This window comes from Scyliorhinus canicula, chromosome 13 (assembly GCF_902713615.1).
Source record: "Scyliorhinus canicula chromosome 13, sScyCan1.1, whole genome shotgun sequence".
NCBI classification, from domain to species: Eukaryota; Metazoa; Chordata; class Chondrichthyes; order Carcharhiniformes; family Scyliorhinidae; genus Scyliorhinus; species Scyliorhinus canicula.
In genome coordinates, this window is record NC_052158.1 from 37200060 (window position 1) to 37218910 (window position 18851).

At 46.0% G+C, this 18851-nt stretch overlaps 1 long non-coding RNA gene and 2 other non-coding genes across 5 annotated transcripts in view; 1 reads left to right on the top strand and 2 right to left on the bottom strand.

Annotated features, from left to right (window-relative positions):
* Positions 1 to 3752: 3752 nt before the first annotated feature.
* On the bottom strand, positions 3753 to 3824 carry trnad-guc. Its single transcript has one exon. It is a non-coding gene; the product is annotated as a tRNA-Asp (tRNA).
* Positions 3825 to 4062: 238 nt separating this feature from the next.
* Positions 4063 to 18851, top strand: part of LOC119975937 — a 35675-nt gene continuing 20886 nt past the window's right edge. The window contains exons 1-2 of one of the 3 annotated variants that reach the window (XR_005462832.1): positions 4063 to 4239; positions 15705 to 15797. This is a non-coding gene — a long non-coding RNA (uncharacterized LOC119975937). The other 2 variants (XR_005462834.1, XR_005462833.1) reach the window with 2 other exon arrangements.
* On the bottom strand, positions 12828 to 12899 carry trnae-cuc. The gene has a single exon. It is a non-coding gene; the product is annotated as a tRNA-Glu (tRNA).

Below are 18851 nucleotides of genomic sequence, written 5' to 3' on the forward strand. Positions count from 1 at the left end.
GCACCTGCAGGTGAATAATATTGAGCAATTCTGATTGAAGTCAATGAAAGGTGGGAAATGTCCTTCTGCATGTGTGTTGGTGAGTTCCAAGGTGATGGTAAATGAAGCAAAATCGATACAGGAATAGTGCCAGAAGACTGGAGGATAGTAAGTGTTGTCCCCTTGTTCCATTAGGGGAGTAGAGATAACCCCGGTAACTATAGACCAGTAAGCCTTACTTCTGTTGTGGGAAAAGTCTTGGAAAGGTTTATAAGAGATAGGATGTATAATCATCTGGAAAGGAATAATTTGATTAGAGATAGTCAACATGGTTTTGTGAAGGGTAGGTCGTGCCTCACAAACCTCATTGAGTTCTTCGAGAAGGTGACCAAACAGGTGGATGAGGGTAAAGCAGTTGATGTGGTGTATATGGATTTCAGTAAAGCGTTTGATAAGGTTCCCCACGTTAGGCTATTGCAGAAAATACAGAGGCACGGGACTCAGGGTGATTTAGCAGTTTGGATCAGAAATTGGCTAGCTGACAGAGACAGTGGTTGATGAGAAATATTCTGACTGGTGTCCAGTTACTAGTGGTGTACCATAAGGATCTGTTTTGGGGCCGCTGCTGTTTGTCATTTGTATAAATGACCTGGAGGAGGGCGTAGCAGGATTGGTGAGTTAATTTGGAGATGACACTAAAGTCGGTGGAGTTGTGGACAGTGCAGAAGGATGTTACAAGTTACAGAGGGACATAGATAAGCTGCAGAGCTGGGCTGACAGGTGGCAAATGGAGTTTAATGTAGAAAAGTGTGAGGCGATTCATTTTGGAAGGAATAACAGGAAGACAGAGTACTGGGCTAATGGTAAGATTCTTGGTAGTGAGGACGAGCAGAGAGATCTCGGTGTCCATGTCCATAGATCCCTGAAAGGTGCCACCCAGGTTGAGAGGGTTGTTAAGAAGGCGTACGGTGTGTTAGCTTTTATTGGTAGAGTTTCGGTGCCATGAGGTCGTGTTGCAGTTGTACAAAACTCTGGTGCAGCCGCATTTGGAGTATTGCATGCAGTTCTGGTCGCCGCATTATAGGAAGGATGTGGAAGCATTGAAAAGGGTACAGAGGAGATTTACAAGGATGTTGCCTGGTATGGAGGGAAGATCTTATGACGAAAGGCTGAAGGACTTGAGGCTGCTTTCGTTAGAGAGAAGAAGATTAAGAGGTGACTTAAGTGAGGCATACAAGATGATCAGAAAGATTAGGTAGGGTGGACATTGAGAGCCTTTTTCCTCGTATGGTGATGTCCAGCACGAGGGGACATAGCTTTAAATTGAGGGGAGATAGATATAGGACAGATGTCAGAGGTAGGTTCTTTATTCAGAGAGTAGTAAGGGCGTGGAATGCCCTGCCAGCAACAGTAGTGGACTCGCCAACACTAAACGCATTCAAAGGGTCATTGGATAGTCATATGGACGATAAGGGAATAGTGTAGAGGGACTTTAGAGGGGTTTCACAGGACGGCGCAACATCGAGGGCCGAAGGGCCTATACTGCGCTGTAATGTTCTATGTTCTAATGTATTTCACGTGGCAGGTTTTCGGGGTGATTATTTTCAATTGTTTCATGGAGCTTGTGTGTCACTCGCATGACCTGCATTTTTGTTATACATATGATATTACACGAATACTGTATATGAATAAAGAACGGGATGCGGTCACTGGGCCCCTCGATCCTGCTCCTCCAATCGTGAGATTATGTCTGATCTGCTTGTAACTGGAGCTGCACATTCCTGCCTCACCCAATAACCTGTCATTCCCCAGATAATCAATAATGTACCTCACAAACCTAAAAAAAAGCCGAAGATTCTGATTCCTTTTCCCCTTAAAGAAATTAGTTCTAGAGACTCACGGCATTCTGAGAGAAATACAATGTCTTCACCTCCGCCTTAAATGAGTGATTCCTTATTTTTAAATTGTCACCCAGAAATCTGGATTCTCCGTCAAGAGGAGCCATCTTCTCCATATCCAACCTTTCCAGAACCCACGGGTTCTTAAAGGTTGCAATAAAGTCACCCTTGAGAATTTTAAACTCTAATGCATACGAACCTAACCTTCCTAACCACCTTTGGTAAGACAACCTGCCCATGCAGGATTTGTAACCCATCACTGAGCTGCTACTAACACATTTCCATTCGTCCTTAACTAAAGAGACTAACAGTGTACACCGTACTCCGAATTTGGTGTCACCAATGTCTGAAACATGATTTACTATTTTATAATCAATTCCCTTCACAATAAATGATAACATTCATTCGTTTTCCTCATTACCTGCTGTATCTTTATAACAGCCTTTTATGATTTGTGCACAGGAACTTTGCAATCTTCTGAATACCAAGGCTCTGAAATCTCTCATCATCTGAATAATACGCATCCTTTTTATTCTTCCTGCCAAAGTTGACAATCTGTAACTGCCCATATTATACTCCATTTGCCAGAACTTTGCCCACTCGCAACATCTATCTGTGCCCTTTTGTAGCTTCCATGCGTTCTCTTCACAATATAGCAATCATTCTTTCAGTGGCTTAATCTAAGACATTTGTAAAACGTTCAGTCCCCTACACTGAACCCTGAGGCATACTGAATGTCACATTCTGTCAACTGGGGGAAAATATCCTCACTAACCTCTGCTTCGTCTTAGCAAGCTCGTCTTAAATTCAATCATAGGTTGGTGATGAGCCACCTTCTTAAACTGACCAAATCCAGCTTTTGTTTTTACACCCACAGTGCTGTTAGCAAGGAATGTCCAGGATTTTGATCCAGTAGCAATGAAGGGAAGGAGATAGATTTCCCGACCAGGAGATAGTGGTAATTTGGAGGATAGTGACACCAGTAAGCTAACATTAACACTGCAATGAAGTTGCTGTGATTCTGGGAGACGAAATTCCTCTTCATTTCAATATTAAATTGGAGCCCTTTTATTCTGAGACCATGCCCTCAGTGCTCTTGTCGCTTCAGGAATGTAATGCCTGAAGGTCTGATGGGGGCAAGTTCAACGGAAGCTTTGAAATGCTGTAAACAAAGGAAAAATTGCGCAACATTCTGGGGAGCAGGCAGCGGGACGAAAACTTATTATAAGAGCCAGTGCTGACACGATGGGTAACTACTCTCCGTCTGCACCGCAAAGTTCTGTGATTCAAGGGAATGCGATCATTGTTTTAAAGAGAGGAAGCATAGATCGATAGAATTTACAGTGCAGAAGGAGGCCATTCGGCCCATCGGAAAGAGCACCCCACCAAAACTTCCACCTACACAACCCAACCGAACACTAAGGGCAATTTTGGACACTAACAGCAATTTTAGCATGGTCAATCCACTTAACCTGCACATCTTTGGACTGTGGGAAGAAACCTGAGCACCGGACGCACACATGGGAAAAACGTGAGGACTCCCCACAGACAATGACCCAGTGGGGAATCGACCTGGGACCCTGGAGCTGCGAATTAATTATGCTAATCACCAAGCTACCGTGCTGCCCGCCATTCTACCGGACTGCTCACTGTGGTACAGTGCTGCCTAATGAAGCATAATTAAAGCTCGACACAATTCGCAGTGCCACCGATGTCGAAGAATTTCAGCATCGTTTGATCACTGACCGTTGCAGGTTGAACAAAGACTACGAAAAATGTTGGCGAAGGGAATGTAAAGGTTTGCAGTTTCTTAGAGTTCTGGTTTTCCACTTTTCTCCTGGCACACAGAAAATCTAATCTTAAAATTATTATAAACTCCCCGTCGGGGAATTGAACCCCGGTCTCCCGCGTGACAGGCGGGGATACTAACCACTATACTAACGAGGAAGTGATGCAGCTCTATGATGCATACATGCTCCACTTGCTATGGTAATGTCAGAACAGGAACTAACTTGTGGTGACAACTGTATTCTTTGAAGACACACGATATTATCTCTGTTGCGGGCATGAGTTTAAGTGAGGCACGCAGCGGAACCAACACACAGACTAAGACATGTGGAGGAGCAGTGAGAAGCTCAGAGGCACGCAGTAATACACTGAGGAACTTGCCGTTCACAGCTCCGTCAAATCTGTTCATTTTGGATCAAAGACGGGATGTCAAGGAATGTTTTATTTTCTCAAAAGCATTGAAAAACCAATGGCAGCGGACAGCGGAGAAGTGTGTTTTTAGTTCCTCACATTTGGAGTGCCAGATTTAAAGTTGAAGATTCAGCAAACAACAAAGTACCATCCTCAGAATCACGTATAAATATTGAAACTTTCTTTCTGTAACTATTACCACCCAGTTAATTGTTCAATACAGATTCCGCAATTGTCAACAGTTGTTATTTTTTTTAATGCTCACCCAGCTAAAACCTGACTCATTAGTGGCTCTGTTACTCAATGGAAGAAAGAATCAGGGATTTGGTGCTTTGTTCCTTGCTGTTTTAGTGTACGTTAATGGCCTCGATGTCAATGTGGAGGGCATGATCAGTCAGTTGGCAGATTACACGAAAATTGGTGGACTGGTAAAGGGTGAGATGGGAAACCTGAGATTACAGGATGACATGGACGGACAGGTCAGCTCTGCCAAATAGTGGTAAATCGAACTTGACCCTGAAAAGTATGAGCTGATGTATTTTGTGAAGACTAAGAAGAAAAGGGAATACACAATGAACGGTAGTACGGAGGAAGTGCAAAGGACCAAAATTACTTTGATGTACATGCCGAAGTTCCCAGAAGACAGCAGGTAGGTGGATAGCGTGGTTAAGGAGGCATATGGAGTACTAACCTTTATTAGCCGAGGTATAGAATATAAGAGCAGAGAGGTTATGATGGAGCTGTTTGAAATGTTTGTTATGCCACAGAGTACTCTGTTCAGTTCCAGTCGCCACATTATAAGAAGCATGTGATTGCACTTGAAAGAGTGCAGAGCGTATTCGCCAGGATGTTGCCGGAGTCAGAGTGTTTCAGCTATGAAGGCTGATAGACATGGCGTTTTATTCCTCAGAGCAGAGAAAGCTGAGTCGCAGACATGATTTGTGTTATTCATGAAGGCCACATGCACAGCCTTGCATCTCACCAGTCAGCTCTCCCCCTCAAGATGGACTTTAACCTGGTGTTGTAAGACATCTTACTCAAAATGGAAAGCAGCCTACGGTTTTCGAGGACTATGTCGACTTTACCTTTCTCTTACCGTACACAACTTGATGCACTAGAGTCAACAGGAAAAACGTTTTCCAGTAGTAATGGGGCCAAAGGCCAGGGTCATAGACTTAAGTGGCAGGAAATATGGAAGGTATTTGAGGAAAAAACACTTTCAACCAGTGGGTGGTGGAAATCTGGAACTCACTGCCTGCAAAGCTGGTACATGCTTAAACACTCACAACATTTAAGAAGCATTTCGCTGAGGTCTTGTAACACATGCAAGACCTGGCGACAAGTGGTGGGAAACGGGATTGGCATATATCGGCACTTGATATCTGGCACAGACACGATGGACAGAAGGATCTCTTTGTGTTGTAAATCTCTATGAAAGCTCTGGAAGCAAAATGGATTATAGTCTGTGTTTCCAAAGAGAATATTTATAACATGCTGCAGAAGAATTAACGTTGCATGGCACTTGTTGGCCATTTTATCTTAGAATCATAGAATATACATGCAGAGGGAGGCAATTCGGCCCATCGAGTCTACACCGCTCCTTGGAAAGAGCAGCTTGCTTTAGCCCATGCCCCAATCTATCCCCGTAACCCAGTAACCCTATCTAACATTTTTGACACTCAGGGGCAATTTTAGCATTGCAAATCCACCGAACCTGCACATCTTTGGACTGTGGGAGGAAACAGGAGCACCGGAAGGAAACCCACTTAGACACTGGGAGAATGTGCAAGCTCCACACAGTAACCCGAGGCTGGATTTGATCCAAAGTCCCTTTTAACCTCCACCACCCAGTTGATAAGGGGAGATATTTAGCACCGTTTCTGCGAAAATCTCACTCCCAGTTTCCAGACGACAGTGATCATAATTCATCTTCCAGTAAAACATTTATTTGATGGCGCTATATTTAACTTTCTATTGGCCATTGTTGATATACAGCATGCAATTCACATAATTCTCTTTTTAACTATCAGGTCCTGTACAATAGGATGTAGGGAATGGGTAGATTGTGAAAAGACACACTCAGAATAGTGAAGAAAATATGAGGTGCAGAAACATACATAAAGATAGGTAAACAGACATGGACACATACACACTGACAGGTCGGCAGGTACAAACGCAGTCACATAGACAGATGTAAAGTCGGACACTCACTTACACACAGATAGACACAGCTATCTGAACATCACCACAGAGACTCAGACAGACATACAGAGTGGAATATGTTTATACATATGAGCAAAAAGAAGAGCTCCTATGTGACTGCTTGGAGACAGTGGACTGCTCCATATTTAAAAACTCAGCGACCAACTTAAATGAGTATGCCACAACCATCACAGTCTTCATCAGTAAATGTGTGGACGAATGCTTGCCAAAGAAAACAGTACGTATGTTCCCCAACTGGAAACCATGGCTTAATCGCAAGATTGACTCCCTAATGAAGGGCAGGTATGAGCCGTTCAATTCAGACGCACCCTGACCTGTACAAGAAATTCAGGTTCAACCTCTAAAAAGTCATCGAGGATGCCAAGCTAGAATATCAGACCAAGCTAGAGTCACAGATAGCGTTACAGGCTCTAGAAGGTTGCGGCAAGGCCTAAACAAGATAATGGGTTACAAAGCAAGTCGAACAGTATCTCTGGCAGCCACGCACTCCTCCCCAACGAACTCAATGCATTCTCTTATCGGTTCGAGCAGGAAACTAATGATCCACTGTCAAGTGCCCCAGCTTCCCATAACACACCCATAACACCATCACAGCTTCTGAAGTCAAACCAGCCTTCCTGAAAGTGAACCCTTGGAAGGCAACGGATCTGGACGAGATACCTAGTGCACTCAGACCCCATATGGACCAGCTGACAGGTGTATTCGCTGACATCCTTTTAAAATTCTTTGATCCACTGCAATTTGCATAATGCCGCAACCAGTCCAGAGTAGACGCCATCTCCCTGGCCCTACACTCATCCTAAGAGCATCTCGACAACAAGGATTTCTACATCAGAAACCTAATTATTGACTACAGCTCTGCCTTCAACACCATAATCCTAGCTAAACTCATATCAAAGCTCCAAAATCTAGGACTTGGCTCCTCACTCTGCAACTGGATCCTCGACTTTCTAAGTCACAGACCACAATCAGTAAGAATAAACAACAGCTCCTCAACAATCACCCTCAATACCGGCAAGGCTGCGTACTCAGTCGCATACTATGATTCCTGTACACACACAACTGCGTGGCAAAATTTGGTTCCAACTCGATCTACAAGTTTGCTGATGACACGACCATAGTGGGCCGGATCTTGAATAACAATGTTTCAAAAAATGTTTCTTTCCCGCTGTTACCAGATTCCTAAGCGGCCCTCTTATGGACTGAACAGATTAATATTACACCCCTGTATGCTTCATACGATGCCGGTGTCTAAGTGTTGACATTGCGTACCTTGTTGCCCTGTTATGTATTTTCTTTCTATTTTCTTATCATTTCATGTACTTAATGATCTGTGTGAGCTGCTCGCAGAAAAATATTTTCACTGTACCTCGGTACAAGTGACAATAAACAAATCCAATCCAAAACACAAGCCGGGAAAATATGCACAGCAACACACAGATGCATCGTGACATGAAAAGGAAAGCTGCACCGTGTTCACCCTTCTATTAGACTATTAGAGTGTGTCGTTGTCAAAGGAAGGTTTTGTCAAGAATTATGAAACATCTCCGTAAAATTCTGCCACTGCTTATAAACATTCATATGGATAGATGAACATTCTAAATAGGAGCAGAAATAGAACGTTTGGAACATGCACCGCCATTTGATAAAGTCATTGCTAATCAGTTACTGCAGACATTTTCAAATTGGGGGTCACGACCCATGGGTGGGTCGTGGGCGGTTGTCGGGAGGGTTGTCGAGCCATCCATTACGGCTTTCCCGACCATGGGAATTCACATGCTCAGTCGACTTTTAACAATGCCAGCTGCGAGCGGCTTTAAAACTGGTGGCAGCGATCAGTTAAAAAAATCCGGGCACACTGCACATGTGTGACCACTCATCAGCGCGCATGTGGCCTGGAAATGTTGGGACCTGAACCCCGAGTCAAAGTGCGATCGAGGCATGGTGGCCGCTGATTGCGTGATGATCACAAATGATGAACAAGCCTATGATCTCGATCTTTTTCTGCATCCCTAAACATTACTCAAATGATCTGGAGAGAGTATATATTCCTCATGGTTTAATCATGGACAGAACTGAACGTTTGGCAAGGGATATAATGAAAGCCATGGGAAATCATCACATCATCACCCTCTGTGTACTGAAGGGTGGGTATAAGTGTTTTGCTGACCTTTTAGATGACAGTAAAGCATTTAATCGAAAGAGTGACCAGTCAATCCCAATGATGGTGGTCTTCATCTACTGTAATGATCAGTCAATAGGGGGATGCTCAGAGTTTACAAACTGAGGTACGAAATCCATGCTTTTCTCTTCTACAAATTGTCTTGTCTGGCTGATTTGTTTGCTGATGAAACTTGGATGCTAACTATGTCTTACCTTGCAGACATATTTTCAATTTTAAATGAACTGAATCTCAAATCGCAAGGGAAGGATGATGATTGCTTTCGGCACTGTGAAGCATTCACAGCTTTCCAAAAGTCACTGAAAGTTTGGCAATTGCGAATGCAAAGCCAAAATTACTACATGTTCCCCACACTGATACGACACATCGATGAAAACAGCACTAGTAAGGAAACTGTAAATGGACTGGCAAGTCTGACTCCAAATGAAGCTGACTGAACTTCTGTGCCTCAGCTTTGACAGCACATTAAAACACAGCAAAAGTCAATGATACTGCCAGCATTCTGGAGTGGCGTCTCTGAAAAATATCAGGAGCTGAGAAAACAAACATTTAGTTGTTCTTGTCCTTCACAATGATGTACATGTGCGAGGTTGGATTTTCCCACCTCACAAAGCTTAAGACGGCACTAAGGAACCAGCTGAATCCTAAACGTGATATGTGCATAGCCCTCTCCTCTTCTGAATCTGCTTGGAGTGAGATTGTGAGGACCAAGCAAGCACACCTCTTGCATTAATAGTAAGAGAAAATGGTGGGTCGCGAATGTCGGCCGGCATGGGTGACGAAGATCGGCCGATGTTGGTTACCAAGGTCGACCAGCATGGGTCCCGAATATTGGCCAGTTGGTAAAAATGGGTCCCCGGAAAAAGAATGTTTCAAAAACACAGAGTGACTGTCAGAAGTGTTTGGATGGATTGGATTTGTTTATTGTCACGTGTACCGAGGTACAGTGAAAAGTATTTTTCTGCAAGCAGCTCAACAGATCATTCAGTACATGGAAGAAAAGGGAGTTAAACAAAATTCAAGAAAATACAAGAAAATACATAATAGGGCAACACAAGATAGACAATGTAACTACATAAGCATTGGCATCAGATGAAGAATACAGGGTGTAGTGCTAATGAGGTCAGTCAATAAGAGGGTAATTTAGGAGTCTGGTGACAGTGGGGATGAAAAGCTGTTTTTAAGTCTGTTCGTGCGTGTTCTCAGACTTCTGTATCTCCTGCCCGATGGAAGAAGTTGGAAAAGTGATTAAGCCGGGTGGGAGGGATCCTTGATTGTGCTGCCTGCTTTCCCCCGGCAGCGGGAGGTGTAGATGGAGTCCATGGATGGGAGGCATGATTCTGTGATGGACTGGGCTGTATTCATGACTCACTGAAGTTCTTTGAGGTCCTGTGCTGTGTAGTTGCCATACCAGGCTGTGATGCAGCCCAATAGGATGCTTTCTATAGTGCATCTGTAAAAGTTGGTAAGGGTTAATGTGGACATGCACAATTTCCTTAGTTACCTATGGAAGTATAGGCACTGTTGTGCTTTCTTGGTGATAGCATCGACGTGAGTGGACCAGGACAGATTTTTGGTGATGTGCACCCCCAGGAATTTGAAACTGCTAACCATCTCCACCTCGGCCCCGTTGATGCTGACAGTACTTGGCTTCATAAAGTCAGTGACCAGCTCTTTAGTTTTTCTGGCATTGAGGGAGAGATCGTTGTCATTACACCACTCCACTAGGTTCTCTATCTCCCTCCTGTATTCTGACTCGTCGTTATTCGAGATCTGGCCCACTATGGTCGTGTCATCAGCAAACTTGTAGATGGAGTTGGAACCAAATTTTGCCACGCAGTCGTGTGTGTACAGGGAGTAGATTAGGGGGCTAAGTACACAGCCTTGCGGGGCACCGGTATTGAGGACTATTGTGGAGGAGGTGTTGGTGTTCATTCTTACTGATTGTGGTCTGTTGGTCAGAAAATCGAGGTTCCAGTTGCAGAGTGGAGAGACAAGTCCTAGGTTTTCGAGCTTTAATATGAGCTTGGCTTGGATTATGGTGTTGAAGGCGGAGCTGTAGTCAATAAATAGAAGGTTGATGTAGGAGTCTTTGTTTGCAAGATGCTCTAGGGATGAGTGGAGGGCCAGGGATATAGTGTCCGATGTGGACCGGTTGCGACGGTATGCGAATTGAAGTGGGTCAAGGCATTCTGGGAGTATGGAGATGATGCACTTCATGATCAGCCTCTCAAAGCACTTCTTTACAACTGATGTCAGGGCCACCGAGTGGTAGTCATTGACGCACGTTGCCTGGTTCTTCTTTGGTACCGGTATGATGGTGGTCTTCTTGAAGCAGGTGGGGAACTCGGAGTGGAGTAGGGATAGGTTAAAGATGTCTGTGAATACCTCTGTCAGCTTGTCTGTGCAGGCTCTGAGTGCACGACCAGGGATCCCGTCCGCACCCATCGCCTTCCATAGGTTCACTTTCAGGAAGGCTGATCTGACTTCGGAAACTGTGATGGTGGGTATGGGTGAATTATGGGCTGCTGGGGCACGACAGCAGATTGTTGGTTACCTGCTCGAACCGAGCATAGAATACATTAAGTTCATCGGGGAGGGGTGCTCTGCTGCCAGAGATACTGCTCGGCTTCGCTTTGGATCCCGTTATGTTATTTAGTCCTTGCCACAACCGCCGAGAGTCTGTCTGTGACTCTAGCTTAGTTTGATATTCTCTCTTGGCATCTCGGATGGCTTTGCGGAGTTCGTACCTGGATTTTTTGCATAGGACAGGGTCGTCAGCCTGGAACACCACAGATCTGTCCTTCAGTAGGGAATCAATCTCGCAGTTGAGCCATGGTTTCCTGTTGGGGAACGTATGTACTGCTTTCTTTGGCATGCAGTCGTCCACACATTTGCTGATGAAGTCTGTGACGGTGGTGGCATACTCATTTAAGTTAGTCGCTGAGTTCTTAAATATGGACCAGTCCACTGTCTCTAAGCAGTCACGCAAGAGCTCTTCTGTCTCCTCGGACCAGCACTGCACAACTTTCTTAGCTGATTTCTCCCGCTTGAGTTTCTGCTTGTAAGCCAGGAGAAGGAGTACAGTCTAATGGTCTGATTTCCCAAAATGCAGTTGGGGGATGGAACGGTAGGCGCCCTTGATTTTTGAGTAGCAGTGGTCAAGAGTGTTGTTGCCCCTGGTGGAACAGGAGATGTGCTGGTGGAATTTTGGCAGTACACTCTTGAGGTTGGCCTTTTTAGAGTCTCCAGCCACGATGAATAAGGCCTCCGGGTGTTCTGTTTCGTAGTGTTTATGACTGTGTACAGTTCATCCAGCGTCTTCCTCACTTCTGCCTGGGGTGGGATGTAGACCGCTGTGATAATGGCTGGTGAACTCACGTGGAAGATAGTGTGGGCAATTTACGGTCAAGTATTCCAGGTCTGGGAAGCAGTGGTCGCCAGGGTCGCCACATCCAACCACCAGGAGGAGTTGATGAGGAGGCAAACTCCTCCACCCTTCGCTTTGCCTGAAGATGCCGTGCGGCCCACCGGGTGAATAGAGAAGCCTTCAGGTTGTACAGCACAGTCCAGTGAGGCGGGGTGAGCCATGTCTGTGAAACAGAGCACACAGCAGTCTCTTACTTCCCTCTAAGAGGTAAGTCAGCCGTTAAGTTCATCCAGCTTGTTTTCAATCGCTTGGATGTTTGCCAGGAGTATGCTGGGGAGAGGGATCTTGAAACCGCCTTGCTTCAGTCTAACCTGCAGACCGTTGCCTTTCCCTCGCCCCCCCCCCCCCCCCCCGCCCTCCCCCCTCCCCCTCCGCCCCGCCCCCCCCCTCCGGCCCGCCACCACCCCCCCGCCCCGCCCCCCGGCCCCCCCCCCCCCCGGCCCCCTCCGGCCCCCCCCCCCCCCGCCGCCCCCCTCCCAAGGGCGCCGAAGTTCAGCTTGCCGAGGCGCCAGCAACCCTCGGGCCGGCGCTGCCGTCGTTCTGCGGGCGCGCGAATACCTTGCAGGCATTGCAGTGTGCAATTCAATCTGCCTTCTCTACGGAACCATGAAGATTTGAAGGTCTTTTGTCAGTTTAACAAATTTGACATTTCTTTAATCTCCGTGTGACTTGTGTGGCTTGGAAAGGTCAAAAATTGTTCAAGTGAGTCAGGACAGAGCTTTCACCTTTAGACTCTCAAAAAACGGGTCCAAGAAGATAGATGCCTGCAGCCCATGCAGTCATGAGCTTCATCTGAAAGCCCAAATTACCTTTATCACTTGGCAGACATTTGACTCAGTTGACAGCAGAATGCTGATCGTTGAAAAAAATAATTCTCCAATGCGAATTGTGATTATCATTTTAAGAAAAAATTGCGTTCCCTGACCGGGAATCGAACCCGGGCCGCGGCGGTGAGAGCGCCGAATCCTAACCACTAGACCACCAGGGAAACCTTATGTTGCCAGATCAGCGTTCATTCTTAATATGCAGTTTCTCTGTCAAGGGTATTTGTACAACTTGCACTTCAGTCATTTCTGAGTGTAAATGCATTTCAGGTCTCTACTGGTTCATTATCTATTTATATAAATCTCTCTATTTCATCAGCTGAATCTTACTTAATATAATTTTCAGAAACTTTTGTTCTGCATCTTCCTTTCTCCCATACTTTTCAATTATTACTCAACACATTAGGCACGAGAAAGGTTTACAAAACTGCACTGAAAATTTAAAAAAATTGTTACGCCAAAATTTACTTACAATGAGCACATCGATACACCCACAATCCATTTGACAATATCATCAGTGACTACTTGTTTTTTTTACTGGAAGGCAGCATTAAACAATTGTGGCAACAATGAGCCCTAACAAACCTGGGGAAAACTCTCCACTTGTTGATGTTGTGCTGAATGCTGAGGAATATGTTCGTTTCAAACACGAGCTTTCGGAGCACGGCTCCTTCTTCACCTGAAGAAGGAGCCGTGCTCCGAAAGCTCGTGTTTGAAACAAACCTGTTGGACTTTAACCTGGTGTTGTAAGACTTCTTACTGTGCTCACCCCAGTCCAACGCCGGCATCTCCACATCAGGAATATGTTGTGGTTGTTGAATGCCCGAGCACTCCATGCAAATGATCTTAAGGTTGATGGCCTAAGTTTACGCATTTTCAGCTTTTTGTCAATAACGTTCCGGTATCTTCATAAGGTCAGATTTGTTCATGTTCCTCCATTATTACATGATATTCCATGGCCATTCGCAATTCCTCCGACACTGAAGCAGTGCGTGCAATGTACAGCACGACATTAATAAGATTGGATTGATACGTGGCAGGAACACCGTTCTTCCAAACTCGATTACCCATAATCCATTTGCAAGTATCACAATAATCAGAGATATTAATATATTCATAACCTGTTGTAATCCAATAATTTCCAGAAGTTACAAACCTGTTAAAATCGCATTGTAAATTAATGTTTTCTGTTTTAAACGTCAAGCGAAGTGAGTCATTGGCTTGCGTACTAATTTATGAATACAGATTTGGGAGACTACCAATAAAAAAATGTTGGAATATTCAACAGGAAGTTTGGAAACAACTACTCTAGTGTGTGTACAGGACGCGGAATGTGAAGGGCAGAGAAAAGTGGAAGCAGAAACAGAGAAACGAAGTGGAGAGTTGCACAGAGAGTATGTACTGCATGGATCAGTGGAAAATCATAGAATTTCAGAACCGTAACAGTACACACATACGTGATGCGTCCCGAAATTCCCATACTGAAAGAACAACACACCGAGATCGATTCACCCGCCTTCTCCACATTGCCGTGCAATATATATATGGGGAGAGTGGGGACTTATATATTATATATATTCTGTATAATCATTTTCAGATAATGATACCATTCCCTTTTGAATGCCATATTTAAATCTGTCTCCGCCACAAACTCTGGCAATGCATTCCAGGTGCTGAGCACTCTGCATAACCTCTCCCCCCCCCCCCCCACACCCACACACACACACACATCATCATGCCACCATTGCAGAGCTAGTCATTTATAACTGTGAGATCATTTATTATTTCATACCTTATTTTATTTAATTATTATCAATAATATGTTGAATAATGATTAATTGTTGCATTTACATGGTCATCAAATTCGGCATCTGTGCCATTATGCTTGCTTTCTTCAATGTGTCTGTCTACATATTTACCTACCCCACAGACCGAACCACCGAACTAACTCACTACCCATCTCCTTAAAGATGTGCCCTCTGGCTCTTCGTGCAACGTCAGCAATTTTCTCCTATCAACTCTGTCCAGACTGCTCATGATTTTGAATACTTTTGATGAAATCGTTTTTAATCTCTTCTCCGAGGAGACCAAGCCCAGCTTCTCCCTAACTGAATTTCCTGACCCCTGGAACTCGTCCTCGTGAATCTTTCCTGCATCGCCTCTAATGCTGAAGTGTTGTGCCAAGAACTGGACACAATATTTCTATTTTATATTGATTGACGATAAATTCCTGAGAAGTATGTGTATTTTAGTAGTGTAAAACTAGGGACCATTGAGGAGAAAGGTGACTTCAGTCTCCAGGGACAAAACTCACTAACCTCTGAACTAACCTCTGCACATGTACAAAAACGAATCTCAAAATCTCAATTTCGAGGCTGCCATATCCAAAATATCACACTGCTGCGATTAGATAAACAATTATTATGGATGGCGCAGCAGAGGAAAGTGGATTTGAGACCAAAACTAGATCAGTGATGATCGTATCGAAAGACGTGGTCAAAGGACATCCACCGGCTCCCAAATCTTACTTTCCTAGGTACGCCTCGAATTTGCTGTTCCGAAAAGGCCTCGCCGGCTCTCATGCTGTTCCATTCAATCTGGAAGCATCTCTGTTTTATTTATGAAAGTTAAATCTAAGCGTTTTGGCCATTTTCAAGGCCGAGATCATCGGCCTCAGATGGTGGAAGGCAGGGCAACCCTGAGATTATTAAGAAGTCTTACAACACCAGGTTAATGTCCAACAGGTTTGTTGGACCTGAGATTGCCAGTGTTCTGTTTCCATATTTTGAGGTTGTTTTCTGTAAATTATTATTTGTAGTTGAGATTATCGTAGTTCCATACAATAATCTGTTTGGCTGTGTCTGTTTATGTTGCATAATATTGTAGATTTTGCATTTGTATCACATGCTTAAACCCGTTGAGCAGTACCTGAAGCTCCTTTGATTGACAGCTCTCATCTCCGCCCGCAGCTGCACGCAGTCACGTGACCTGACATTGCATCTGACGCGGTAACGCGCTGACCTCACTGTGCAACACGTTCGCTCCGAGAGGCCTTGGAACAGGTAGGTATCTGAGCGTGAGCGATGATGACAACAGATGTTTGGGTCGCTGCTACAGGTGGTGGACCCTGCGGTGAGCGGGTTTGAGGCCTACATTGAGATGGCTATCTTGTGCCCGTTAGCGATCTGGGCCTCCGGGCCTGGGACTAACTCATGAGAGTGAGCTAAGCGGCAGCTGCTCAGAGTCTCGGTCCAGTCGGTGGTTGCGGCCTCTGTGAGGTCACAATTGCTGAGGTTGTAAAACGAGAGTTGTGTCCAGCGGAGATCCGCAGCGATCTGTGCTGGGCTCTTGCTGTTTGTATATTAATGATCTACATGGGAATGTGCGTTGTATGATCAGTAATTTCCTAAATGACAAAAAATGGTGGAGTGGTAAAGACCGAGCGGCAAGAAAGCCTTAGATTACAGGAGCAGAATTAGGCCATTCGGCCCACCGAGTCTGCTGCACCATGTCTGCTCCACCATTTGATCATGACTGAAATGTTTGTCATTCCCATTCTCCTGCCTGCCCCCCCATGACCCCTGATTCCCCTATTAATCAAGAACCTACTTATCTCTGTCTTAGCTCACTCAGCTAAATCGCTGGCTTTTAAAGCAGACCAAGCAGGCCAGCAGCACAGTTCGATTCCTGTACCAGCCTCCCCGTGCCGGAATGTGGCGACTAGGCGCTTTTCACAGTAACTTCATTGAAGGCAATAAGCAATTTTCATTTTTCATTTTTTTCAGAAAGACATTCAGTGATTTGGCCACCACAGCCTTCTGCGGCAAAGAGTTCCACATATTCACCACCCTCCTCCTCATCTCTGTTTTAAAGGCATGATGTGGAGATGCCGGCGTTGGACTGGGGTGAGCACAGTAAGAAGTCTTACAACACCAGGTTAAAGTCCAACAGGTTTGTTTCAAACACGAGCTTTCGGAGCACGGCTCGTGCCGTGCCGTGCACGGAGCCGAGCCGTGCTCCGAAAGCTCGTGTTTGAAACAAACCTGTTGGACTTTAACCTGGTGTTGTAAGACTTCTTACTCTGTTTTAAAGGATCATCCCTTCAATCTGAGGCTGTGATCTCGGGTTCTAATTTTTACGATAAGTAGAAACATCCTCTCCATGTCCATTCTATCTAGGCCTCTCAGTATCCTGTAAGTTTCAATAAGAACATTTATCCTTTTAAACTCCCAACGAGTACAGACCCAGAGTCCTAAACTGCTCCTCTTATGACAAGCTCTTCATTCCAGGGATCATTTTTTTGACCCTCCCCTGAATCATTTGGGTAGCACATCTGTCCTTGCATATGGGGTCCAAAACTGTTCACAATACTCCAAATGGGGTCTGACCAGAGCCTTTTACAGCCACAGAAGTATATCCCTGCCCTGGTATTCTAGCCCATTTGACGTGAATGCTAACATTGCAGTTGCCTTCTCACTGCTGACTGAACCTGCAGATTAACCTTAAGAGAATTTTGAACGAGAACTCCAAAGTCCCCTTTTAAAAAAAATAATTTTTATTGAAATTTTTACAAAATATAAACAACTGCTGCCGGCCTATTTCCCTACCGTTCTGCTAGGAAGTCCAGGAAAGGCTGCCACTGCCTAAAGAACCCTTGTACTGATCCCCTCAGGGCAAATTTCACCTTCTCTGATTTAATGAACTCCGCCATATCATTGATCCAGGCCTCCACGATTGGGGGCCTCGCATCCTTCCACTGAAGAAGAATCCTCCGCCGGGCTACTAGGGACGCAAAGGCCAGAACACCGGCCTCTTTTGCCTCCTGCACTCCCGGCTCCACTGCAACCCCAAAAATTGTGAGTCCCCAGCCTGGCGTGACCCTGGATCCCACCACCCTCGACACCGTCCTTGCTACCCCCTTCCAAAATTCCCCCAGCGCTGGGCACGCCCAAAACATATGGGCGTGGTTCGCTGGGCTCCCCGAGCACCTAGTACACCTGTCCTCACCCCAGAAAAACCTACTCATCCTCGTCCCAGTCATGTGGGCCCTATACAGCACCTTGAACTGTATGAGGCTAAGCCTCGCACAGGAAGAGGAGGAATTCACTCTCTCCAGAGCATCCGCCCACGTCCCCTCCTCAATCTCCTCACCCAGCTCCTCTTCCCATTTACCTTCAGTTCCTCCAACGAGGCCTCGTCAACCTCCTGCATCACCCGGTATATGTCCGAAATCCTCCCTCCTCCAACCCACCCCCTCGAGAGCAACCAATCCCGCACCCCTCGTGGGGGCAGCAAGGGGAACTCCTCCACCTGCTGCCTGGCAAACACCCTCACCTGCATGTACCTAAACATGTTCCCCGGGGGGGGAGCCCAAACTTCCCCTGTAACTCCCCAAGCTCACAAACCTCCCCTACACAAACAGGTCCCTCAGCCTCCTAACCCCTCCCTGTGCCAGCCCAGGAATCCGCCATCAATGCTCCCTGGGATGAACCGATGGTTTCCCCCGTATCGGGGCCTCCATCGAGCCCCCCACTTCTCTCCGATGCCGTCTCCATTGCCCCCCAATTTTGAGGGTAGCCGCCACCACCGGGCTCGTGGTATACCTCGTTGGAGGGAGCGGCAAAGGCGCCGTTACCAGCGCCTCCATGCTCGTGCCCACACATGACGCCGCCTCCATCCTCTTCCATGCTGCCCCTTCCTCGTCCATTACCCACTTACACACCATCGCTGCGTTGGCTGCCTAATAGTACCCACAGAGGTTGGGCAATGCCAGCCCCCCCCTATCCCTGCCTCATTCCAGGAACACTCTTCTCACCATCGGAGTCCCATGCGCCCACACAAATCACGTGATACTCCTGTTGACCCTCCTAAAGAAGGCCTTTGGGATAAGGATGGGGAGGCACTGGAACAGGAACAAAAACCTCGGGAGCACCGTCATCTTAACGGACTGCACCCTCCCCGCCAGTGACAGCGGTAACTTATCCCACCTCTTAACCTCCTCCTCCATCTGCTCCTTGTGAGGTTGAGTTTCTGCAGGGCCCCCCAGCTCCCAGCCACCTGGACCCCTAGGTACCTAAAGCTCTTCCCTGCCTGCTTCAATGGGAGCCTACCAATCC